This window comes from Schistocerca cancellata, chromosome 4 (assembly GCF_023864275.1).
Source record: "Schistocerca cancellata isolate TAMUIC-IGC-003103 chromosome 4, iqSchCanc2.1, whole genome shotgun sequence".
Taxonomy (NCBI): domain Eukaryota; kingdom Metazoa; phylum Arthropoda; class Insecta; order Orthoptera; family Acrididae; genus Schistocerca; species Schistocerca cancellata.
Genome location: NC_064629.1, coordinates 281002824 through 281030189, shown reverse-complemented (window position 1 = coordinate 281030189; position 27366 = coordinate 281002824).

Here is a 27366-nt window from a genome sequence, read left to right as displayed (position 1 = left end):
ATTTTCCAAAACAGTAATCCCGTGGGTAGTATTCTTATTCGTAAGAGAAACAGCCATAGTAAACCAATTTTGACCACCATGAACACCGAGTTGAATCAATGTTATATACTGAATTGGATATTCTGCCTCCGCTAGGGCATCTGTTAATGTTGATAAACCATTGTGTATTCGTTCAAAATGGTTCAAATGGCTCTGAGCATTATGGGACTTAACTGCTGTGGTCGTCAGTCCCCTAGAACTTAGAACTACTTAAACCTAACTAACCTAAGGACATCACACACATCCATGCCCGAGGCAGGATGCGAACCTGCGACCGTAGCGGTCGCGGGGTCCCGACTGTAGTGCCTAGAACCGCTCGCCAACTCCTGCCGGCTGTGTATTCGTTCTAAACGTAGTTGTGAATTAAGTCGTGATGATATATTATGTATTTGATACAAGTTTACCGTAACGGGTGACTGTACCGTTTATACATCATTTTATAAATAAAGATGAGTACAACAAAAAACTTTTTAACTGCATGCAGGTTAGTGATGCTTCACCATAGTGTTGCGTAAGCTGTTGTAACGTTAAGAACACACACACGCACGTTGCATTGTGCAACTGTTGCAGTTGTTCGTCGGATATCACTTACCTGGACACAGCTACTCCACAGGCACGGAAGTGTGCTGCTTTCTCGACAACGGCAGACTGCAGAAAACACCGCTTCTCGCTCGTCGAATAGTACAGTTCTTGAAGCTAGCCGCCTGTACGTGGCGTCACATATGCGCTAAAATCGTTTTTTCTCTCGTGTTTATTCACGCATTCTGGGTACGCATTAACTGCCGCTGGACGTTTCCGGCTTTGAGCACGATGGATTTCGTACTTCGGTCGCTCTGAAGCGAGCAGGACATTACGAGACCACAGTTCATTCTGCAAGGAGTTACGACGCTGCTTATTCCACGATATTCCCGATAACAAGCAGAGAGCGCCTATTAATAATCGGCGAACAGCTGCGATGCTGTCTGAAGAATGAAAGAACGGGATGTGAGTACACTTGCGGAGGATTATAGCAAATTAAGAGCGCTTTTCAGGGCCGTCATCTACGCCTTCCTAATCGGTATTTAATAACTTCTAGCTACTAGGCAAATAATAAACCTTTGCAATCTTCGGACAACTTGATCAAAAAGAACTATTTTTCTCAGTTCCTTAATAAAATCGACCACATACCTCATAAACCCGCTAATACAGCAGGTGATTCGACACAGATTGCTCACAATAAGGAATGTAACAGAATATTGTCTTATCCATATTTTGCAGTTGTGTACGTGTCTGTATTCAATATTCACAGAGTACGAATAAAACGCCTTCAGTCACGAAAAACGTCGCGTTTTAGTAAATCACATGGTGCGCTTTGGATCCTGTGGGTTCATTATCTGGTACATATAATGTAAAACATAATTTACATATGCTCTTGAGTGAGAGGACGCGAAATGTTCATTCCAAAAAACATAGTTAACACTGTCACGTCAACAAATAGCCCATTCAACAAAGACCAAAAAAGATCGAATAGGGGAAAGAATTCGTGTAGTCGTAAATTTTTGTAAAGTGATAGGAGAGAAAAGTTCTTATTAAATTTTTCTCTAGGACCAATAGTTTCCGTGTTGCAGGGGATGGAAAAATCGCAGAGTATTAAAAACGGTACTTGCGACTACACAATTTTTCCCTTCGTTTATTAGACTAAAACATTGATTTATCTATTCTGTAATTCAATGTCTCATCACTCAAGGCCCACACTTGTTTGTACAACTCCAAGCACTTCGTACTGAATTGTGGTAAACTGATTCATTGATTTGATTTAAACAGGAAGACATAACAACAATGGTCTTAGCTCCCTGTTTCCCGAACGGGAACTATGTTTATCGTGCGGTATCTGTTCCCGCGATTCTAGTGAATCCAACCAATATCTTTAAAGAGTAGAAGTCGAGTTACTAGGTCTTTTTTAGCCATAATTTCTTCACGCATTGGTGACTCAAATATTTTTTGTCTTTTGGCCTCCAGTACCTCGCATTGGGAGATTAAATGTGGCATGGTTTCATCCCCTGTAGCACACAGTCTGCACTTCTCTGTTCCCATTGTGTAAAGATGTTCCTTGAAGTTCTCATGGCCAATCATCTAATTTAATATTAGTATAATCTGCCTTCAGTTCAAGCCCAGGATTACCGAACTTCTCCTGAAATATATTTTTGGCATCACTTGCTTTCCATGTGTTTGTTTTTGAGTTTTAATCGAATGGTTTACGTTCTGACTCCACACCAGCTACATAGTACAGATTTTACCATAGCCTTAGTGATTCCGGTCTAACAGATCTACATCTACATCTACATCCATACTCCGCAAGCCACCTGACGGTGTGTAGCGGAAGGTACCTTGAGTACCTCTATCGGTTCTCCCTTCTATTCCAGTCTCGTATTGTTCGTGGAAAGAAGGATTGTCGGTATGCCTCTGTGTGGGCTCTAATCTCTCTGATTTCATCCTCATGGTCTCTTAGCGAAATATACGTAAGAGGGAGCAATATACTGCTTGACTCCTCGGTGAAGGTATATTCTCGAAACTTCAACAAAAGCCCGTACCGAGCTACTGAGCGTCTCTCCTGCAGAGTCTTCCACTGGAGTTTATCTATTATCTCCGTAACGCTTTCGCGATTACTAAATGATCCTCTAACGAAGCGCGCTGCTCTCCGTTGGATCTTCTCTATCTCTTCTATTAACCCTATCTGGTACGGATCCCACACTGCTGAGCAGTATTCAAGCAGTTGACGAACAAGCGTACTGTATCCTACTTCCTTTGTTTTCGGATTGCATTTCCATAGGATTTTTCCAATGAATCTCAGTCTGGCATCTGCTTTACCGACGATCAACTTTATATGATCATTCCATTTTAAATCACTCCTAATGCGTACTCCCAGATAATTTATGGAATGAACTGCTTCCAGTTACTGACCTGCTATATTGTAGCTAAATGATATGGGATCTTTCTTTCTATGTATTCGCAGCACATTACACTTGTCTACATTGAGATTCAATTGCCATTCCCTGCACCATGGAGTCGATGCCCCTGCACTTGGTACCCTATTAGTTTGTTCGTTACCATTAATACCTGAGTGACCAGGGACCTATGGTTGGTCTACTCTGTCGCTTTTCCCCTAGCCTCACAAGGTTTTCATGACTTTTTTGGAACGATCGGTGACTCCGTTGCAGCGGTTGATATAGATTTCAGATCTGCTTGACGATCTTAATAAATGTAGATGCTATGATCATTGATGTAGACCCTACGTACATTCTGCTCCGCGCACGAACTGATCGCTTTAGATAAAAGCTAAATCACAAGGGAAAATATACTTCCGGGCGTTTAATACGACATACGCTGGATTTAATCTCGTAAGAAATAAAGAATGCGTTAAAATAGCACTCCAACTACGTCAGGATGAGTGAATAAAATAAACACAATTTCTGGGATTGTGTTGCAAAAACGGTAGAGTACCTCGACGGTAATGCTACTTGTTGTGAGATTGGCAAAAGTGGAGCTAAAATCCCCGATCGGGCACAACAAATTTTTTTCCCTAGTTTCTCGAAATCAGTGTGAGAGAATGCGGGGATGATTTCTTAACAAGAAAGGACTGCTCTCTTTCCTATCTCTTTCCATCTGAAATAGTACTCTGTCTCTAACGATTTCGTCGTCGACGACACGATAAACTCTTACATTTGTTTCATCTTGTTTCTTATCTCAGAGCCATCTAAACGCCCGGCTAGCATGCGTCGCGTGTTGATCAAAAAGCAGTTTGGCAACAGCCAAGACAATGCTTAAAGTCACTGGCACAAGTTTCCAGATGACGTAGTCATCCCAGCCAAGACACGTGCAACAATGCCGTGTATAAACAGAGAAGTAGGCTACCAACAAGGGTGTAAAAAGAAATAGCTAGCCCGTGTCACACTGGCCACTCGACACAGCTACAGTGTGCACAGGCAGTACTGGCATGCTGAAAGCCAGGGTCTCTCTCGTGCTCCGCGCTTATCTCTCGAAGATGTTACTCCTCAACGTCGTCATGTTTCCTCTCTTTTTTCAGTTCGTTACAGCTGATACTTATGATGTCTCTGTATGTCAGAAAAAGACACAGTTGAGATAACGTTGTGCGGCTATTCTTTAATGTCGTACACACCAAGTTTAGTGGGCTGGAGGGGGAACCGTCCTTCATTAGAAGCATTCACGTCAGTGAGAAGGCATGGGTAACCCTCTCTTGTTACTGATCACAGTATTTTAGTCAGCAGGGCCGCATTCAGGATATATAGCACCTACTCTAAACATGTGGACATTACCAGGAAAAATTTTGTGATAAAGTAGCATGCAAAAATTGCATTTAAAAAATTACAAAATAAAATCGTCTAACGCGGCACTTAAGGTTTATTATTTAATTGTATAGAACTTTAAGATACCACTGTATGATTTAATGAATCATAAGATTAAAAACAGATAACAATTTAAATCATTATGTATTAAAAACGCTATGAACAACTATATGTTTTTAAAGAAAAAGGAGCGCAAATGCTTGGAATTTATGCCCACACAAAAGTCAGTATTACAGCTTTAAAAATAACACAATACAACAATAAGCAGTTCCTTAATTTTTTTATTAGATCCGCTAACTAGCCCTGTCAGGCCATTCAGTACCGACCGGATGCTGTGTCATCCATCGCAATACGGTATTCAGCGGTGTGGCGACAGCATGCCGTTCTCCCGGCAGTTGTTAGCTTCCCAGACACTGGAGCCGCTACGTTGCACTCAAGTAGCTCTTAAGTTGGCATCAAGAGACTGAGTGTAACCTATTCCAGCCCTCCTACCAAGGAAAAACCAATGGCTGTGCCGGCAAACAAATCCGGGTCCTCAGTATGACCACAACCAATAGGTAGTAGTATAATTAGTAACGTAGGAAAACATTTTTTTGCAAAATATATATATCAATACTTTTGCAAGCAACTTAAAATTCTTGATTTCACTTCTGAATTTCCTGTGAAATAGCTTATGGTGATCGTGTGCTCTTGCTATGACTTCTTGAGTCAGTAAGCCAGATGACATGGATCGTAAGAAAAGTTGTACGTTTCTCGAACCATCTCGTTAACGTACGAAGTGATCTGAAACTTTCACAGCACAAGGATCTACGTCTTGGGACAGGAAGTAAAACATTTAATGGGTCTCAATTTAAATGAAATGAGCTATGGAAGAAATCGCCTTTCCGAGAAATCTTATTCGCTTCAAATTGCCACAGTTCCCTTCATCATTCTCTTAAATGTCTTAGTCATTTTTCCAAAATCAATGCCATGCATTTCACTGAGCTCCACTGGGTTTGGTGCTAGGAAGGGAGTGGTTATTTGATAGGCTAATGCAGACATACATGCAGTGCACTGAAAAATCCAGATAGATAAGCCCATATAAAATAATTACATCTACGTATTTAACGATTACCAGATCAGCATCACAGTACTAAAACATCTACATACGCAAGGCACCTTACAGAGTGTGGCGGAAGGTAGCGTGTGTACCACTGTCACTTCCCTTTTTCCTGTTACATTCAGGACTGGTTAGCGGGAAGAACGATTGTTAGCAAGCCTTCATGTGAGCTCGAATCTCTATAATTTTATCGTCACCGTCTTTTCGCAAAATATTCGTAAGAGGAAGCAACATATTGGTTAGTTTTTCTAGTAACATACGCTCTCGGAACTCTTACAGTAAATCACAACGTGATGCGAAACATCTCTTTTGTAACGTTTGCCACTGGGATTGGATGAGTATATCCTTGACCGTTTCGCGCTTACTTAATGCACATGTAACGAGAAGTGCTGCTCTTCTTCGGGTCTTCTCTCTTTCCTTTACCAATCCTATCCGGTACGGATCCCTGAATGACGAGCAATATTCAAGTATTGGTCGAACGAGTTTTTTAATAAGCTGCTCTCTTTGTTGATTCACTACGTTTCCTGAGGATACTTCCAATGAATCTCAGTCTGAAATCTGCCTTACTCGCGATTAGTTTTATGTGGTTGTTCCAATTCAAATAGATCCGTAGGAATACTCCTTGGTATTTTATGGAAGTAACTGTTTCCAGTGATTGTTCTGCAGTCGTGTAAGCATCCAGTAATGTGTCTTTCTGCCTACTTGTGCATAATAAGTTATATTCGTTTATTTTGATTGTCAATTGGCAACCCGTGCATCAAGCTTTGATCCTCTACCGGTCTTCTATATTTTGCCACAATTTCCTAGCGTTTGTGAGTTTCCTGTATGCAAGAGTGTCATCCCCGAAAAGCCTCATGCGTCCGACGTCATCCAGGTCATACTGCATATACAAGGTGATCAGAAACAGTCTGAAAAGCTTGCAAGGGTGTTGCAGGGTACGTTGTGCTGAGAAATAACTGTTAAGAAAAAAATCGGTATGTTGCGCCGTTTCCGAGTTAATTAGCACTCAAGTTAATAATCTGGTCGTTGCACGTGCAGGTTCAAGAGGTCCGCCAAAAACGGTATCGCCAAAAGTGTTCTTCATTTGGTCTCCTAAGACCAGACAAGAGAACGGTACAAAAAATGGAAATTGGGCAGTAGTAAGGACCCAACCCGAGGCAAAGACTGGACAGTTTCGTGCACTATTATTTATGCTATGAGAACAACTGACACCAGTTGTATATGGCAGGGCACTTGAATATTAGCTGAGTACTGGCATTGCTAGGGTATGTATTTTTGCCAATCTCTTATTAGTCCAGCTCCTCCTTCTCCTCTATCCCTCTCTTTGTCCACCTCCTCCTGCCCCTCTGTGTGTATATCTTCTCTTAACCGTCTCTCTATCCATCTGTTTCCCACCGCCACCTCCTCTCTTTGTCCATCTGCTCCTCCCTCTTCTGTCCATCTGCTCCTTCCCCTCTGCCCACCTGCTCCTTCCCCTCCAATTCCATCACCTTCTTCCCCATCACTTGGTCCATCTCTCCTCCCTCTCTCTATCCAGCTCCTCCTGCCTGTCTCTCCAGCCATCTCCTCCTACCACTCTCTCTGTCCACCTGCTCCCCACCCCTCGATCCACTTGCTCCTTCCCCTCTGTCCGTCTTCTCCTCCTCCCCAATTCTATCTCCTACTTCCCCATCTCGTTGTCTGTCTCCTCCTCCCCCTCTCGCTGCCCATCTCCCCCTGTCCCTCTCTCTCTGTCTATCTCCTCATACCCCTGTCTCTGTCCCTCTGCTCCTACCCCTATCTCTCTCTATTCATCTGCTTCTCACCTCTGTCCATCTGCTCCTCTACATCTGTCCAGCTGCTCATGAGCCATCTGTACATCTCCTTCTCTCCCCTCTAATTCTCTCTCTTTCTCTCCTCTCTTTTATTTCATCTTATCCTCCCCCTCTCTCTGTCCAAATGCTCCTCTCCTTCTCTCTGCCCATCTCTTCCTCCCTCTTGTCTCTATGTATCTCATCCTCTTACCTTTCTCTGTCCATCTCCTCTCTATCTGTCTATCACCCCCCCCCCCCCCCTGTCTTTATACATCGCCTTCTCCCCCTCTCCCTATCCATCACCTTTTCTGTCTGTCCACTTTCTCCTACCTTTTGCTCTCTCCACTTTATCACCTCCACCCAAATAGGACGCTGATGGTTCTTACCCCTCCCCCAGCCCCAGTATTTCTTTCCACATCGCGACTAATATAAATTTGATTGAAACCGTCACAAAGTTTAAAGATGAGCATTTTACCTATGGCTTTGCAGATATACGCACATGTCAAAAATATTTCACACATATTTAACAGATTTTACACGTATTTGTTACGTATCTTACCCGTATCTCTTGCGAATTTTGGCCGGCCAGCAGCACTTTCTTGCACAGATCGAAGTTTATGACATCGTATCTCAGGGGGTGATGTAATTTTGCAGGTACATTCAGTGGTGTATGTTGCTACTGTCTACGAAATGTGTTTTAATTTATTACTAACACTAACTTCTTGCAGAAGTTTATCACGCACCTAAGTATTTATGCCATCACTTCTCCTGAATTGTCGTACAGTGATATAACTCAGAGGTATATGTGACAATTGTCTACAAAAGTGCTGGAATATAGTTAGTAATAAATTAAAAGCCATGTTTCAGGCGGAAGTTTTACTGCTTGAACAGCGAAGATGCAGCAAGCGATATACTATTTTACTTTGATTTTGGAGAGGTCTTCAGAAACAAAAAGTTTCGTAAAAGTTTGAAATTATGTGTAAAGTTTTTGCAAAGCACTAAGTGCCGTCATTCTAAAATAATGGGTGAATAAAGGCTGGGTATTAGCGCGTTGTGGACTACACTGCTTATTCAACCACTACTCCCCCCGTCCCCCCTCACCTCTCTCCCCGTCCACACACACACACACACACACACACACACACACACACACACACACACACACCTTTTGTAGGTAGGTTCTTACCGTACAGCGATTTTTCCAAACAGTGAGAAATATGTGTACCAAGTTTCGCAGAGATCGGTTCAGTGCTTTAGGAGGAGATGTGGAACATACATATGTAAGTGCATCCATATTTGTAGTATACACAGGGTGAATAAAAAATGCCGCACTCGGAGGCAGGGATGCGGTTCCTCACCCAGATTCAAGACAAGAGCTTGTCCAGTACAATCAGATCGAGTGCAATTTGAAAACACATGTATGAAAAGGAGGAGTTGTCAACACGGTCACATCGTGCCGCGCATCAGAGTGTACAGAGAAACGTGTATAACGTTGTATAACGCTGCGTTATAGTGCCAGCCGTCAAGGCTCACTAAGCAGAATCTCGGTAGTAAAAAACTGAGTGAACGGACCAACAACAAACTCCAATGGATGTCATGTGACATCCGCTAGGACCAAATACAACGAACAATAACGAACAAAATGAAAAAAAAAAAAATACTGGAACATCAAAGTGACATCACCCTGGAGCTATAGTTCGAATCCTCCTCACGTTCCTTGCTTATTTTTTAAACATCTGTTCGCTAGGTCTCGTCATTCATAAGCTGGGCGAAATTTTGTCACATGACTGTAGCCTATCACATGACAGTGGGACCCATTCCACTGCAAGCATGTGTCTGCTAACTGCACAGTAGACAACCATGACTGATCCTGTCAAGTTCGTGTAGGGTGGCTTCCCGATAAGGCACACAAACGATGAAAATATCGACATGCTTTCGGTGCTTGGTGCATTCGGTAATCAAGTTGCTGCTGCTGCTGCTGCTGCCTGCTCGTAAGCTGCATGGTACCCTCAGTGGTGCCATCCCATTACGAATGTTTTACGTCTCCTGGAGCAACTTCTTCGTGAAGCCGTTAATCTTCGTCCAGAAGTAATGAACAGAGGTTCGTCCAAGGACTAGACGTTCTCCACAAACAGAGAATGCGATTCTTAAAACCGTCACCAATCACTTCAACGAAGTACTCGTGATATTGCAAGGCAGTTCCAGACATCTCAAAGACTGATTGTTAATGTGTTGCACGATGAAGAACTGGATCCATTGAAAGGGTCCTGTAGCCCCCTTTCATTATCATTTTATTTGCTTCTCAATGATACAGAACTCTCTGGCATGCGTGAGTGAATGAATGTGGGTGCGTTTCATTTTGCTGCACAGTGGTTTAGTCTGCTGCAGAGAATCAGCGGTAGTAGTACAGAATGGCCAACCCTTGTAGTTTTCAGGTAGGCAAACACGTTTGCTCCCCTTGTGTGAAAGTTACGGGTGTTACGTTTGGCGGAAGCCTCATCTCTGGGTTTTCCTGGCCAAGAGGTTGCGTGGGAGACGTTGGAGTGTGTGAGACGGTTAGTCTGCTTCCAGCTCGCGGAGGGTCTGCAGCCGAAGTTTCTCCGAAGAAGAGTGAGTTGACTTAACCGCGTGGCGCGTTGTCTCATAGCAAGAGGGGAGCTTTTAGCTTTTGGTCTCGCGTTTCATCTTATAAAGACTAATTTTCTGGGTCGCAGCAAGGAATGCAAGGCTTTTGCAGAATTTCAGTTTGATTCCTAATGCAGACTTGACTTTGATCCGTAAGAAGAACGTAGCACAATGGTGTTGTATATGTTGAAGCGCCTTCGGTTCAGTGTGAATGTTTGTGTGCCTGCAACTGCGTACGTGTGCATTCTAATCTTTTCCGAATCTTGGTAATTCTTACTTATTTGTGAATTTTCTTTGTCTCATTACTTTATGTCCGGTGGAAACCATCCTCAAGGGTTAATATTAGAGTTTGTTGGCCCTCTGTCATTATCATTTGTCTATTCAAATGTATCCTCTGTAAAATTTTAATTGATCGCGACTGCGTTCTTTTGTGTTATTAAAATTTGGCCACGATACGTAGAAATTGTGTCTCCGCGAACCACGTGGGCACACGAATCTGTTGTTTCACAAGCAATTGTACTTAGTTACCAGGCAACAGCAGTTCTATAATGCACTACATCAATGTTTTAAGGAATATATAATTTTGCCTCCAATCTTATCCAGTGTACCGATGTTACGCCTCCGTTACCTACGCCAGTTACCTTGTAGTTCTCCTTGTTAGCCCATCTACAGCGTTTCCATGCGCACAGATCCAATAATTAGTGTCCCTTTTTATTTAAAACAAATGCTTTGGAATAGATCTTGTATTCAGGAATGTTGCTGCAAGCTGCACTTATGCACAGTGTTCACGCACTCTTTACTTTATTCAATATTTGATTCACGTTAACAATGCCTCGATCATATTAATAATTACATCCCATTCTTTATCAGTGGTTTTTCGATGAATGTACTTTTGTGAGGTGTTTTATGAATAAATTAAGTAATTTTCCGACTCAGCTCAACCTCTTATTTGTCGTGTGGCTAGAGTTGGTGGCGACCCAATCTTTTACGTTGATTTCAATGTCACATAGCATTTTCTTATTCAAAGTGCGCTTCATGCACCACCTTATACATAGCGACCCTTTACTCACGCTACTTACACCATATCTTTACATGTCAACTCAACTCCAGCGGCCAGAAGACTGCATTAGGTGAGTACAGTTCTGTGGCTGGCTTTTGCACCAAGTAGAAGATAACGAACATTTTATAAACAACGTGATGTAGATTAACGAATCTAGATTCTCTCGTGAAGGTATTTTATATCTTCATAACAGCCATTACTGGGCGAAACACAGCCTATATTTCACCCGTGAACGTGACTGTCAGTCACAGTTTGGCACAAAACTGTGAGCTAGAATAGTAGGAGTGTTTTTGGACCTTTATCTGTTGTGAGACAAGTTGAATGCGCCACTGTATCGTACGTTTCTTTGCAATAATTACCAAGCACTTGTCAAAGCCATGTCATGCAGCATGCTGTATTGCTTTACAACCGTGGACTAACACGCTATTAATCCTTTGAGTACCTGTGATGCCTGCCTGAAACCACCATATATATATATATATATATATTGAGTACCAGTGCTTTTCGCATGAAACCACCGATGCTATTGCAAAACTGAGACATCTAATGGTATACTGAGGCCCTCCTACGAATGTAGTGCATTTTAGCAGTCACTAACAGGGTCCAGAGGAGAGTCAGCGCGGAAATCATGCTACATGATTGTAGGAGATCGTGACGTGCGTTTCTTTTATAATGATCGTACTGGCGCGTTCACTGGCAGTGAAAGTAAGTATATCTAAAGTTGTTATACTACTGCTTTTATGACTGGCTTCGAAATGAAACCACTGGAGCAGAACGTGCTTTTGATACAAATTTATTAAATTTTAGGACCATTTTTGCCTTTTATTTATGACTATAATTTGTTTTAGACATTATGAGTTCATGCAAGTTCCGAGATATCGGACTGTGTCTAGGAAATCTGCGAAATTGCTTTCGAACATATCTCATGAAATGATGGGTGGCTGAAAACTATATGTCCCAGTGCTTCCAAAGTGAAACCACAATTTTAAAGCAATTGGTTTTTTACTTTTTGTCATTTTTTTTCTTCGCATACTATGATAATGAAGGTTGATTTTGGGAAAAAATTTAAAATTATATTCGAAAGTGAAACCACTTCCTTAAAATAATCGATTTACTTTATGCCAATTTCTCATTTTATTCGTTGCTTACTATCATGATAAAGGTTAATTTTGAGAATTTTAAAATTATTTTTTATGTTATTGGAACTCAAAGGGTTAATCAACTGGTCATAACGCTTTGGTTCAACTGTGAATGTATTCTGCGGGCATTCATGTTGTGCTTGACTTTGTGGCTAGTATCCATAGCACACGCATCCCCAGGAGCGTATTTTACGTCGGTCTACGCACTGAAAAAAGTAGCAAGTCATGTATAAACCACACTCCATGCTGGTGCGGCTACAAGTTATCGGTCCTACTCCAGGACAATGAAATCCATTGGCAGCGCTGCACACTTTTGGGAAGGCAGAAGTACTCCATCGTATGCTGTGTTCGTTCATTATTGCTTATAGGACTCCGTAGCAGACGATACAATGGCAACGTGGTACCAGATGAGATATATCACACTGTCTGTTACTTCACGCCGATGATTGTTTTCACTCAGGCTACGCTACCTTTCGGGAAGATGTGTACTTCTCGTGTGTACGGTGGGCAACACACAGGTCGATGGCGGAAGCATTGAGTTATGATGTACTTGTACATTCAGCTAAACCAGCCCCTAACATCCGCTTTGGGCTACTGCAGCTGTAAACTTGCTGTACTGCAGAGCGGACACCCATCTTGTGTCAGCAAGGTCCCTGTCGCCGCTAGCTGCTGTTACATTGTCTCATCATTCAGCTGCCTAAATTGACATAGTCACTGTCGCTAGCCACGATCAGCACCACAACAGTCTACCTATTGTTCTTCACACCACGCTAATTGCAGTGCTGGAAGATCCCATCCCCACTGCCTCCCGCTCGCGTCATTCTGGGTTCAGAAGTGGTCATTCTACAACTCTAGTGTCAGTGTAACGGTCAACACAAATATGACACTATTGAACGTGGTGTCAGGAGTGATATCGTTGAAGATGCTACCATCATCGTCAATGCTGTCGGAGGTAAGTAGCAGCACGTGTATTCTGTAACCACTCATGAGTTCCTTGCGACAATTATTCTGGATTTTATGTCTGTCCTATTCATTCTATCCTAATGATACATTTTTATTTTTTCGAGGATAGATGGAGTTGTTGTACCTGGATGAACCGACGAAGTTGGTCATGTGTTTCCATGTACCGAGCCACTCGATGGAGTATGTTGTTACCGGCCGCCGTGACCGAGCGGTTCTAGGCGCTTCAGTCCGGAACCGCGCGACTGCTACGGTCGCAGGTTCGAATCCTGCCTCGGGCATGGATGTGTGTGATGTCCTTAGGTTAGTTAGGTTTAAGTAGCTCTAAGTTCTAAGGGACTGATGACCTCAGATGTTAAGTCCCATAGTGCTCAGAGCCATTTGAACCATTTTTTTGAGTATGTTGTTAAATATGAGGGGCATCCGGCATAAAGGAGCCATGGAATGGTTCCATTGAAAAATAATCACCACATGCATTGCGACAGTTACCCACTGGGAGGCGAGACGATCAATTCGTGTTTCGCCGCGCGGGATTAGCCGAGCGGTCTCAGGCGCTGCAGTCATGGACTGTGCGGCTGGTCCCGGCGGAGGTTCGAGTCCTCCCTCGGGCATGGGTGTGTGTGTTTGTCCTTAGGATAATTTAGGTTAAGTAGTGTGTAAGCATAGGGACTGATGACCTTAGCAGTTAAGTCCCATAAGATTTCACACACATTTGAAATTCGTGTTTCATAGAAAGCGGTCGGCCAGTGGCTAATCCATGACAGTACCCACTACTCCTTCGTCTGACTGGAACCGACGTCCACGAATGTCTTCCTTTAGGTCACACAAGACGTGAAAGTCACATGGTGAAAGATACGGGCTATACTTAGGATGTTGCAGCGTTTCGTAACCAAATCCCTAAAGCGTAGCCTTTGTTCAATTGCAAGTGTGGGGGCAGGTGTTGACGTGTAACAAGATGATTCCGTTCAATAGGATCCCTGGACATTTTGACTTTACGGCGTGTCACAGTTTGTGGAAAATGCCTTCGTAATGCTGTCCAGTGATTTTGGTTCCACACTCGAGGAACTTGACGAGTAGATGGCTCCTGAAGTGAAAGAATAAAGTGACCCTCATCTTACCAGAAATTGTGTGAACAGATTTGGACCTCTTTGGCAGGGGAGATGTGACTTTGCCACTTGCCCTCAGGCTTTCGGAATGCTGTGAGACGGAATCATCGTGCTGCATGATAACGCATACTCCCACTCTCCCAAGCGGACGAAGACTACGTGTCAGTGATTAGGTTCTGAAACATTGCAACATCCTTCATAGAGCCTGGTTATTTGACAATGTGATTTTCACATCTTTGGCGACTTGAAGAAAGACATGCGTGGACGACAGTTTCAGTCAGATGAGGGAGTGTAAGAGTGGGCGCGGTTGCGGATTCATCGACTTCCGACTGCGCTCAACAAAACAGGAATTAATCGTCTCATCTCCTAGTGAGATAAATGTCTAAACGCACATTGTGGTTATATTTGAATGGAATCATTCCATGGACCCATAGTGGCAAGTGTTCCTTTTTCATTTGACTGCCCCTTATATTGAAAAATATCTATTTACTCTTAACATGAAACATCCTGATATTATTTAAACGAACTGTACCATATCGACCATGTATGGGCATAGTAGTGTGAGCCTGAGCGATGTATTGTAGCAGCGATGACAGCAGGCAAGTGTGGGGTGTTGTTACTATAATAATTCAATGAAGCTGACGTGATATTGTGAGGCAGGTGAGCTTACTGAAATACCTTAGTCAGCGGTACCGCAAAGACTCGTGCAGCACGACCCATGGCACATTTCCACACTGACAGTGGCAGTGCTGTTTTAGGATATGTGACTGGATGTGGCGCAAATGCGTAATGAGCACGCCGCTGCCGTCTATAAGTACTGGCCATTTCGTAACGAAATTAGTCTCAGAGCTCTACCAGGACAACAGAGCTGTGCTGGATGAGGGCGACACGTGGACCTGCCAGTAGAAGTTACTGGTTCTAGGTCCCAGTATGCAACACCTCTAAGCAATAAGTCCCTCCCCGACTTAGTGCCATGGTGATGTTGGACATACTAATTCTACTCCAGCTCCACCACCAACTCCAGCCCAGGGGTCCGCGGGTCGCTCCCCATGCACAACAGCCGTCTTTCGCCATCGCAGGACAGGTGCCTCATCGGGTTGGACGTCCCCAACCGTGGCACAGCCTGAAGCCGTTCGTGTCCGCAGCAGATACGCCGTCGTTGAGCTCAGGCCACTGGCTTGGGAACCGTGCAACCGGATAACATAACGAGGCCGTTGGCGCTCCGCAGAGACTTCTCGTCAGCTTTACAGCAGCCATCCCAGCAGAATTCAGCGGCCAGCCGGACACTGACCCGGTGTACTACGGAGCGCAGAATAAAGAACTTGTTACATTTGCAGTTGCCTTTCTCTGGAGCCACCTGGGCTCCTGGCTCTTAGCTGCCCCTCCGTGGCTGGAGCACTAAAGTTCGGGATCAGAATTGGCGTTGTTGTCTTCACTGAGCTCGGCGTCTGGACGACGGCACACGGTATCAGCATGGTGTGGTGAGTGCTGAACAATATGGTTATGTTTTGGAGATTGTAATAGACATGGAAATGAGGCGCGTATGTCACCATACTTAAAGGTTACTTTCTTTAGGTCTGAGGAGCCGATGGACTTATCTGAGTTTAATGGTAATTGTAGAGAGCAGTATTTGGTGTCTTTAAGGTGTACGTGATGTAACTTGCTTGGGCGTACTGTGCCATTTATGCAGTCAGTGGCTCAAACCTGTTATACATGTCGTCGGTATGATCATATTCCAAGGTACTGAAGAGAGTGTGGGTGACTTATGACACGACGTGAAAACTAGTTTGTGACGATTTTTTGGAGTTGTGATTTCTTCTTGTATTACTGTGTGGAATGGAGAGCAAGGGTGTCGCGGTGGTCGCGCTGGTAGAGGGCGAGAGGAAAGGTTTCCTGGATCCGCAAGCAGTGTGGATGTTGTTAGAAAAGGTAGAACAACTGACAGTGGATAATGTGCAGCTACATGGGCAGTTGATAGCAAGGGACTAATAGTTAGCAGTGCTTCAGGCACTGCAAGATGAGGTGGATCCATCTTCTACAGGATTAATTGTTCCCTTTTCTGGAACATGATTTGAGAATTTATGGTCGTTCTTATAGGGCCGTAAGACATCAGCGGAATGCGAGATTGGACCGACAGTCCGTTGTTGCCTGTAAGAAAATTACGACTTGTGGGAGGAGCAGAAACGTACGTGGTGTATATAGCCTCATTAAAGAATGCGGCAAACTTTGAGCAGTTGGAGAAGGGGCATTTGGAATGATACAAAAAACAGAACAGTGCGAGATATTTTCAGGAGCAGTTGAAAACTATTGTGTAGAGGCATGGGGAAACTGTGGAAGATTTGGCAGACAGGATAAATAAAGTCAGTGAACACACTACGAATTCGGGCAGGGAGATGCCGTAAACTCAGTTTTGTTGCAAGAAGTTGAGAAGAGGGCACTCAAAGTTATTCTGAGGGATATGCCGTCGGACATCCCAAGAAGGGCGTATATATGTGCACCAAACGCTCTGCATTTTGCTATTAGGTTAGCGATGGAATTCCAAGAAACTGATATGTCAAGAGAGATATGTGATAGACGTGAGGTGTTGTCTGCGAACATTAGTTGTTACAGGTGAGGACGGAAGGGGCATTTACAGAGACAGTGTCGTCATTCACAGGGAAACAGAGGAAATGGAAAGGTGCGTCCACACTACTCGTGTGGCTCGTGTATTTGTGAGACTAGCTAGCCTTACGAGTAATGTGGACGGAGGTAGGCTCCGAGGGCTCGCCACGAAACAGGCTTGCGAGCCGCCCGAGCTTATGGCTTGTCTGGCTCTGGCTGTTGTCGGTACATCAAAGGGATGCGCGGCGAGCTGCGCGAGTGGTGTGGACGGCAACAAAGCAATTACCAGTTGGCTCGCTGCACTCGTACAGTTTGGTCTTGGTATTATTCTTTTTCCGTGTTGTGGACATCCGTTTTTCTTTTGAAATGGGGTGGACACTAATAACTCCTAGTAATATAAATAATTATTAAATGCATAGACAATAATGGACATTCTAATAATTATGAACATTAATAATAATTAAAATCAGTAATTTTGCGTAATAATAGGTAGTAATTATTCTGAATTTCACCTTTCAACTTGACATTGTTCCCAATTTTTTACAATTATTATCGTGTATCTCCCTATTCCTACATCAATTCTTTTATTTTTTTATTTCACTTGCTTTGCTATTGTTTATATCAATCTTTTGTGTCGCTTTGTTTTAGGAGGAATTTAAGGAGGATTTGGGAGAACAGAGGGTTACGGGCATGGATACAAACGAAGGTATAGCGAGCACTTGCGAAGAAAGATGTCGATCATCAAACAACGCAAGGCAACAAACTACCACCCACACCAAACAAACGCACGAATGTATTTGCTTCACCTAAAAAAAATCAGAGAAAAATTGCCGAAGATCCTCGTATAGGAGAGGCATATAATGCACTACAAACTGCTTTATCTAAAACTAGAGACGAGTTAGACGCCTATGGAGAGTACATAGCGAACGTTCTACGGTCCATGGACAACAGAACACGTGCATTTGTTAAAAAAATAATTTTCCGACACGATTTTTCAGAGCAGAAAGCGGCTGTTTTGAACATTCTAAACCAATTTCAACCAACAGCGACTACAGTTTCTCGTCGCATTTACCGATTCCTTCAACTCAACAAGTTCATGCCCATGAGCAGATGCAAAGCAACTTCCAACAGACAACTACTTCTACTTCTGACAACACCGAATAAGGCTCTCCAAATTTTCTGGATCTGCTTCATTGATAATAATTAAAAGTAATAATCTTTGCGTTTAATTGTTTCTCATTCTTTAAATCTAAATGTTTTTATTTCTTTTGCTTATTACCCGATGAATAAAAGTGCATTAATAGCAAAATTAGAATAATTTATTAACTTACCTATACAAACTCCTTCAAGCTGCAAGTAAGAGCTGAACATATTTCAGGAACAATGTTTGATATCACTTGCTTGGAGACTCTAAATAAAAAACTGAGGCTGGTATAGGAATCGTCAGTTGCTAGGTATCTGAGTGTTAAGTGCCAACCGCTCAGCAACTGGTATAGCTTTCCGAAATTTGCTGTCAGCCTTTGATATTTTCGGTCCTACCAAATTTATCAGATATTCAAAATCTGATGCTGACATACGACAAAATGTCTTGAAATGTATGTTTTCAATATCTAAGTCATCCATCAAATTACTCCCACTATATCTTTTTCTGATTCTGAAAACAGTGGTCATCCACCACCTGCGTTTTCTTGGGGCTTTGTAGCGTCTTCTTCTATCCTCTTCCTCAGCTAAAAGGCGCATCACAAGGAAGCTGGCACTTGCTATAACCACTTCGTCCATTTTTAAATTAGGAAACTGGCACTGGTCACGACTGCGAGTACGGTGCGGATCCTCACGAGCCAAAGCCTGGGAAGCGACTGGAGTAGTGTGGACGAAGATAGAAGCAGCACGAGCGCAAGTCAGACAAGTTTGACAAGTCTCCCGACAGACGAGTATGACGAACACAAGTCTGGCGAGCGCGAGTATTGTGGACGCACCTGAAGATATCAGCAGCAGAGTTTTGGTAGTGGGCATAGAGGTGAATGTTCTGCGCAAGGGAGAATCTGAAGTCTACCTAAAGGCATACCCCTTGAAATAAGATGCAACGAATACGTATGCAGAGAGGGAGTGTGCAGTAATGGGTGTTCTATGGGGTAAAGAGTATAAGTTATTGTTGGACAGAGGGGAGCATGTGGCAGTTGCTAGTAGGGACTTACTGGGTCAGAGGCAATGGAACCCATCATCCTATAGATTCCGTTGTGTCGGAGACAATACCGTGATGCCGTTGGGACCGGCGGACGTAGATTTTCGTATAGGGGCTGTGCGATTTAATCAGCGTGTAGACGTAATACTGCAGGTAAGCGGGGGCTACAGCCTGATCCTGAAGTTAGGTTTTTTGTGTCAAGACTGTGCTAAAATTTACCTTTGGCAACGCACAATAGAACTTAGTGAAACGCCATTCCAGCTAGGGGAAGTTGTTGCCATTGTATAACTGTCGTGACGGACGTTTATCGTACTGAACAAACTAGTTGAATCGTGTACAACTGCATTAAGTCTAAATTAGCATGACTGTACCAGGTGACACTGAGAAGTTGCTTTGGATAAATGTGGGCCGGCCGGAGTGTCCGAGCGGTTGAAGGCGCTGCTGTCTGGAACCGCACGACCGCTACGGTCGCAGGTTCGAATCCTGCCTCGGGCATGGATGTGTGTGATGTCCTTAGGTTAGTTAGGTTTAAGTAGTTCTAAGTTCTAGGGGACTTATGACCACAGCAGTTGAGTCCCATAGTGCTCAGAGCCATTTGAACCATTTTTTTTTATAAATGTGGAGCCAGATCAACCTATGAGTGTGTTATGTGTTGTAGAGCCTCTGAAAGAGTACGATATACTGGATCCAGCAAGTTGAAGTATTAAGAGAAGTGTTTTACGGGTACAAGAGAGGATTGACGGGAGTATGGTACCCACAGATATAGATAATTTTGGGACTGAGGAAGTTAAGTTAAGGAATGGAATGTTAATAGCAAGTCTGGACACACCAGGTCGGGATGAGTACTGCATGAGGAGTGTGAACCAGAAATACCCGTAAGCATTGGTGGTGTCAAGGGGGGGGGGGGGGCTATGGGGACTATAGCCCCCCCCCCTCAATGGAGTATCATGTTACAACGGATAAAATTACTTCAGAAATCAGTGAATATATTACTCCAACAGATTCAATCTTGTTTTTATATTTATGTAGCAATATAGGTTGCAATGTATTTCAAACAAATAAGAGCGGCAAATAGCTTACTATCTAAACCAATAAATATCATTTGACCTAAGATGGGTGTATTATTATTTATTAATACACATTTTTTACCCTGAACTACAAAACAGTTACCAAAAACTACTTTAAGCAATACCAAATTTTACCAACTTGTCGGTGGAGGACCCCAACTCTCCTTTTGTTGAGCGACATTCCATTCCCCCAAACCTCCTCCCCCCATTAGATTCCCCCCCCCCCCCCCGACCGACTTATAGAATCGCCCTTGCCCGTAAGTCACCATTAAGACTACATTCGTAGGATAATGGAGCATCCAAAGGGAGTAGAGAGAGAACAAATGGAACAATTGCTGTCCGAATTTGAGGTTTAATTTTTCCCATGGGGTCCCTTGCCAGCAACACCCATGGCTCAACATTAGATACTAACAATGAACGAAGCACCAATGTGTCGGAAATCATATTGCATACGTAGATATTTGCAGCTGATCATGGAAGATTTTATTAATTAGCAGTTGGCTGACAAGATAATAGCGCGCGCGCGTTTGTGTGTGTGTGTGTGTGTGTGTGTGTGTGTGTGTGTGTGTTGTGTGTTCGTGTGTGTGTATTTGGTGTTTGTGGATGCTCAACAGCTACGTTGTCAGCACCCTTACAAATACTTAACAAAAGTGGATGTGGATAAAATAGCTAAAAATTTATCACACAATTAGGAGTAAAGGTACAAAATGATACCCACTTACTCACTCCATCTTCACTCGTGTTTATTGACATGAACACCCTAGTTCACAAGCCTTAAGACAGCGGAGAAAGGATTAAAGTTGATATACAAGGAATTAGAACATCAGCAAAACAACAGGGGAGTTAAAATAAGGGCACGGGGAAATGTGATTCGCTGAACAGTAACAAAGAAACATGGGTGAACCAGTCACCCTGTTAACACGATAAGAACACCTTCCTAAAATTTTGGGCCCGCATCTCGTGGTCGTGCGGTAGCGTGCTCGCTTCCCACGCCCGGGTTCCCGGGTTCGATTCCCGGCGGGGTCAGGGATTTTCTCTACCTCGTGATGGCTGGGTGTTGTGTTCTGTCCTTAGGTTAGTTAGGCTTAAGTAGTTCTAAGTTCTAGGGGACTGATGACCGTAGCAGTTAAGTCCCATAGTGCTCAGAGCCATTTGAACCTAAAATTTTGGGAAACAAGTTGACTATATCACAAAACGAGAAAACTCTCACGACATTCGTTTGAACGTCGTTTAAAATAGAGGGTAGATCTGTCGGCAAATTGCCGCTGCTCTCTGGTCTGAAAATAAAACGCAGTCTAATAGAATGTGACGCACAGTGATCTGTACGCCACAAGCACCAGTCATTGGACGGTCCTTTCGCCAGAGCAAGAAGCCATGCGTCCTGGAGCTGTGGCCTATGCGAGGACCTCATCCCGCCTACGTGGCTGGAAGGAGGTACGCCACGGCCGCTGTTGGGATTTACCAGACGCTGCTTATTGTCTGTCACTTCCAGCCAATAACCTTCCATCGACACATGACTCTGTACCTCAATAGTAAGGCTATAGCATGCTGGGGATAGCACGCTGAACTAACAGAGAATCTCGACACGCCTCCTTGGTTGCTACATTCGCTCTTCCATTCCTCACAATACCCACGCGCTCTGGTACTTTGCAGAAAAACGCTTCCTTAATCAGGCTTTCTATTCAGAAGAGGGGGTCCTAGATATTCTGGATTACTTTATTGCTGGGTACAAGTGTTGTAGATAGTGAAGGGCACTCACGGAATCGAAACAGACAAGGAATTTAGCACCCATAACACATCCCATATGCTCCAGTGCCCACAAGATCGCGTATAATTCAGCGTTGAAGATAGTAAACTCGTAACGCAAACTTGAGGACGTGATCAGGGAAAACAATGGAACAGCTAACGGAATCCCCATGTTTAGACCCATCCGTAAATACAGCTGCAGAGTTGCGGTTCTCACTTAAAATACACTCCTGGAAATGGAAAAAAGAACACATTGACACCGGTGTGTCAGACCCACCATACTTGCTCCGGACACTGCGAGAGGGCTGTACAAGCAATGATCACACGCACGGCACAGCGGACACACCAGGAACCGCGGTGTTGGCCGTCGAATGGCGCTAGCTGCGCAGCATTTGTGCACCGCCGCCGTCAGTGTCAGCCAGTTTGCCGTGGCATACGGAGCTCCATCGCAGTCTTTAACACTGGTAGCATGCCGCGACAGCGTGGACGTGAACCGTATGTGCAGTTGACGGACTTTGAGCGAGGGCGTATAGTGGGCATGCGGGAGGCCGGGTGGACGTACCGCCAAATTGCTCAACACGTGGGGCGTGAGGTCTCCACAGTACATCGATGTTGTCGCCAGTGGTCGGCGGAAGGTGCACGTGCCCGTCAACCTGGGACCGGACCGCAGCGACGCACGGATGCACGCCAAGACCGTAGGATCCTACGCAGTGCCGTAGGGGACCGCACCGCCACTTCCCAGCAAATTAGGGACACTGTTGCTCCTGGGGTATCGGTGAGGACCATTCGCAACCGTCTCCATGAAGCTGGGCTACGGTCCCGCGCACCGTTAGGCCGTCTTCCGCTCACTCCCCAACATCGTGCAGCCCGCCTCCAGTGGTGTCGCGACAGGCGTGAATGGAGGGACGAATGGAGACGTGTCGTCTTCAGCGATGAGAGTCGCTTCTGCCTTGGTGCCAATGATGGTCGTATGCGTGTTTGGCGCCGTGCAGGTGAGCGCCACAATCAGGACTGCATACGACCGAGGCACACAGGGCCAACACTCGGCATCATGGTGTGGGGAGCGATCTCCTACACTGGCCGTACACCACTGGTGATCGTCGAGGGGACACTGAATAGTGCACGGTACATCCAAACCGTCATCGAACCCATCGTTCTACCATTCCTAGACCGGCAAGGGAACTTGCTGTTCCAACAGGACAATGCACGTCCGCATGTATCCAGTGCCACCCAACGTGCTCTAGAAGGTGTAAGTCAACTACCCTGGCCAGCAAGATCTCCGGATCTGTCCCCCATTGAGCATGTTTGGGACTGGATGCAGCGTCGTCTCACGCGGTCTGCACGTCCAGCACGAACGCTGGTCCAACTGAGGCGCCAGGTGGAAATGGCATGGCAAGCCGTTCCACAGGACTACATCCAGCATCTCTACGATCGTCTCCATGGGAGAATAGCAGCCTGCATTGCTGCGAAAGGTGGATATACACTGTACTAGTGCCGACATTGTGCATGCTCTGTTGCCTGTGTCTATGTGCCTGTGGTTCTGTCAGTGTGATCATGTGATGTATCTGACCCCAGGAATGTGTCAATAAAGTTTCCCCTTCCTGGGACAATGAATTCACGGTGTTCTTATTTCAATTTCCAGGAGTGTATATGGGAACAAATCTTCAGTAGAAGTTGGAAAAACCATCAAATGCAGATTGAGAGAATATATAATTAACTTAATTTCGCAAGGAGACGTTAGTGTTATATTCATATGATTCAATTTCATAAGAGCTGATTTCTCAACATACTGCTGTGATTTTTCTCTTGAACTATTTTTCTCATAACCTCGCCGTTGAGCGCCTGTGATGTCAAAACTCTCTCTCTCTCTCTCTCTCTCTCTCTCTCTCACACACACACACACACACACAAGCGCGCGTACAAGCGGGCGCGCGTTGACAGAATTACTACTTTCTGGCTTATGTGCATGTTCCTTGGTTTTTTTAATAACTATTCTTAGTAGTTTTGAGTAGTTTTTGTAGAGTGAAGCTACTGGAAGGTTTTTAATTGTTCTTGCAGAAGATACATTTCCCTTTTCTTTTCACAAGATATATAATATCTCTAGTGATCCATAGTTTTTACGTGACTGTTTAAAGTTTTTTCTGATTAGCTTATGCCAAAACTGTTCCCAAGTAATGAAATGAGTTTATCAAGGAACCGATTAAATATTGCCTCATAATTTAGTTCGTTATAAATTTCATCGCACGTCATATCTTGTAATATATTTTTGAAAATATTTGTTCTATAGTCATTAATTATCCTGACTGATTTCCACTTAGAAGTATCAGTTCTGTAAGGCGTTATCTTATTTATCCTTAATATGCAGCTCGCTTCATATTTGTATAATTACTGCATCCTACATCTATTTGAACCTGCTTAGTGCAGTCAAGATGTGGTTTCCCGTGACATCCTTTCCCAGGAAATTCCTTACATTAACAAATCGACTGTTCCTTGTTGCATCACGTTGTGTCATATTAAACGATGATTTGTTTTAGTGAAGCTGTACCACAAATTTCCTTTTCCCTCAGTTCTATGCAGTACTATGTCAAGTATTCGATCTAAACACCTAATTTACAGCATTCTTCTTTGGCTCCAGATTTCAAAAGTTTCTACTCTCTTCTTGTTTGAAATTTTAATCGCCGCCGTTTCACTTCCATGCTAACAAATTTCTCTTTCTCAGAAATGATTTTTCTTGCTATTGACAGTCAGCATTTTATATCTCCTCTATTTAGGCCATCGTCATTTATTTTACTGTCTAAATAGCAAAATTCATATAGAACTTTTAGTGTCTCTTTTCCTAAGCTAATTATTTCAGCATCGTTTGGTTTAATTCTGCGACATTCTATTACCCTTGCTTTACTTTTTTTGATGCTCATTTTATTACATCTATCGATTCCGATCAGCTGTTCTCCAAGTCGTTTGCCTTCTCTGTCAGAATTACAATCTCGGCGAACCGCAAATTTGTACTTGAAATTTAATTATCTTCAAAAATTTCTCCTTGGATTCCTTTATTGGATGTTCAATGTACAGATTGAACAACATTAGGGATAGACTACAGCCCTGTCTCACTCCTTTCTTAATCACCACATCCCTTTCATAGTCCTCGACTCTTACAAATATAGTCTGATTTTTGCACGAGTTGCAGATAACTCTTCGCTCCTTGTATTTTATCCCTGCTAGCATAAGAATTTCAAACAGTGTAGTCTTTACTACGTTATCAAAGTTTTCTCTAAATCTACAAATGCTAGAAATGTAGGTTTGCCTCTCTTCCGCCTATCTTATAAGATAGGCCATAGAGCCAGTATTGTCTCGCACTTTCCTTCATTTCTCCGGCACCCAAACTGATCTTCCCCAGAGTCGGCTTCTACCATGTTTTACCGATTCTTCTGTATATTAACAAATATTCAGTCGTTTTGATACAAGAAAACATCTTGACACGAAAGACCCACTTGGCGGTGTTAACACCATCATAATCGATTCCGCTTAACCTTCAATTTTAGCACGCATCTTGGATAATTTTGTAAAATATTTTATATTTGCTTCATTATTTAGTGTAGCACAAGACTAAAGAGGATTAAGGCTACAACAAAATGACATGCCACTTTGCATATTATCATTCTCCGAAAAGAATTTAATTCCCTGACGAGATCACAAAATTAGAATTTCTTTGTCAAATATCTTTGCCCAAAATCTTTGTCAAAGATATCTGATGGTGTAATAGGAACTTTGTCAAATGTCGTCCAATATTTGATCAAATCTAGGGCCTCGCTGTAGATTTGATCAAAGAAATCGCTTGTCTTCTGTTCACTGCAATGTGACATGTTACCACATGGAGCACTAGCATCCTTGCAGTGTTCTGTCGTCTGTAGTGTTTTTATAAACATTGCCGGTAAATACAACTGGTGTGTGCCGACAACTACAAAATTAATAGAGATGTATGAAGCTGATGAGGCGCTTTACAACGTGAGGCACCCTGAATACAAAAATAAAATAAGAAGATTGGAGACGAGACCTGACCTGACCTAACCTAACCTAACCTAACATAACATAACATAACATAACCCTCTCCTGTAGCAAGGAATCGGAGTGTTACTGTGAGCCTGTCTTCTGAAGATGTAGCAGTTCTTAAGTGAATATTGTGCTTTGTGATATGAGGATACACTTCACTGAGCACATGCAGGAATGTATGCTCATCCATTCTTAAGTAATTGATGTACCACTTGACGTCTTCCACTGTAAGCTCACGTAAGAAGTTTTGTTGAATGCTTTTATCGTGTCGTCGTAAAACCCACGGCTTCACCCAGATTAGATTAGTTTTTCGTTCCATAGATCCGTGCTGAGGAGATCCTCGTGGATGTGGAACATGTCAATTTTTTTAAGCTGAAATAACAATACTAATAGTATGAATAAATACAATACATCATTTGTTTCTATTAAAAATTTCGTCAATGGAGTGGCCACTAGTAAGTCTTTCAGGCACCTTTTAAACGGATCTTTATTTGTAACTAATTTTTTTTATGTTTGCTGGCAAATTATTGAAGATGAGTGTTCCTGAGTAGTGGACCTCTTTTTGAACTAAAAGTAAGTGCTTGTGTAGATCATTTTTGTTCCTGGTATTGTATGTATGAACTGAGTTGTTTGTTGGAAAAAGAGATATACTATTCACGACAAATTTCATTAAGGAGTAAATATACTGAGAGGTAGTAGTTGGTATACCCAGTTCTTTGAAGAGGTTTCTACAAAAATGGTTCAAATGGCTCTGAGCACTATGGGACTCAACATCTTAGGTCATAAGTCCCCTAGAACTTAGAACTACTTAAACCTAACAAACCTAAGGACATCACACACACCCATGCCCGAGGCAGGATTCGAACCTGAGACCGTAGCAGTCCCGCGGTTCCGGACTGCAGCGCCAGAATCGCTAGACCACCGCGGCCGGCCAGGTTTCTACAGGACGTCCGTGAATTTACTCCACAAATAATACGTATTACATGCTTTTGGACTCTGAAAACTTTTGTTTGACCTGAAGATTTACCCCAAAATATTATACCATATGACATTATGGAATGAAAGTATGCAAGCTTTTTCATTTTTATGTTGCCTATGTCTGCTAACACTCGAATTGCAAACAGATTTGTTAAGGCGTTTCTGCAGTTCTGGGCTGTGCTCCTCCCAACTGAATTTATTATCAAGTTGTAATCCCAGGGCTTTTAAGACTGTCAACCTCGTATGTATGGTTCCATTTTTCCCCCACTTCTTTTCCGCATGTGCACACAATGCAATTGGGGTACGTACAACTGCTGCGGTTAATAACAAGTTGTTGTCAGCCATCTTCAACTTTGACGAAAAATTTGATGACAGTGTAATACCCCTTCTAGCGCTACCTCAAAGATCTTTGTCAAATATATTTGACGGAGTATTTGATCACATCTTTGATCAAATCTTTGACAAAGAAATTTGATAGTGTAATACCGGCCTTACGCAACTCAACCAATATTTCGTGTGTACAGTCTTGTCTGCCCCGCCTTGTTGATCAAGTCGGCGTGGCTATGCTTATTTGACTATTT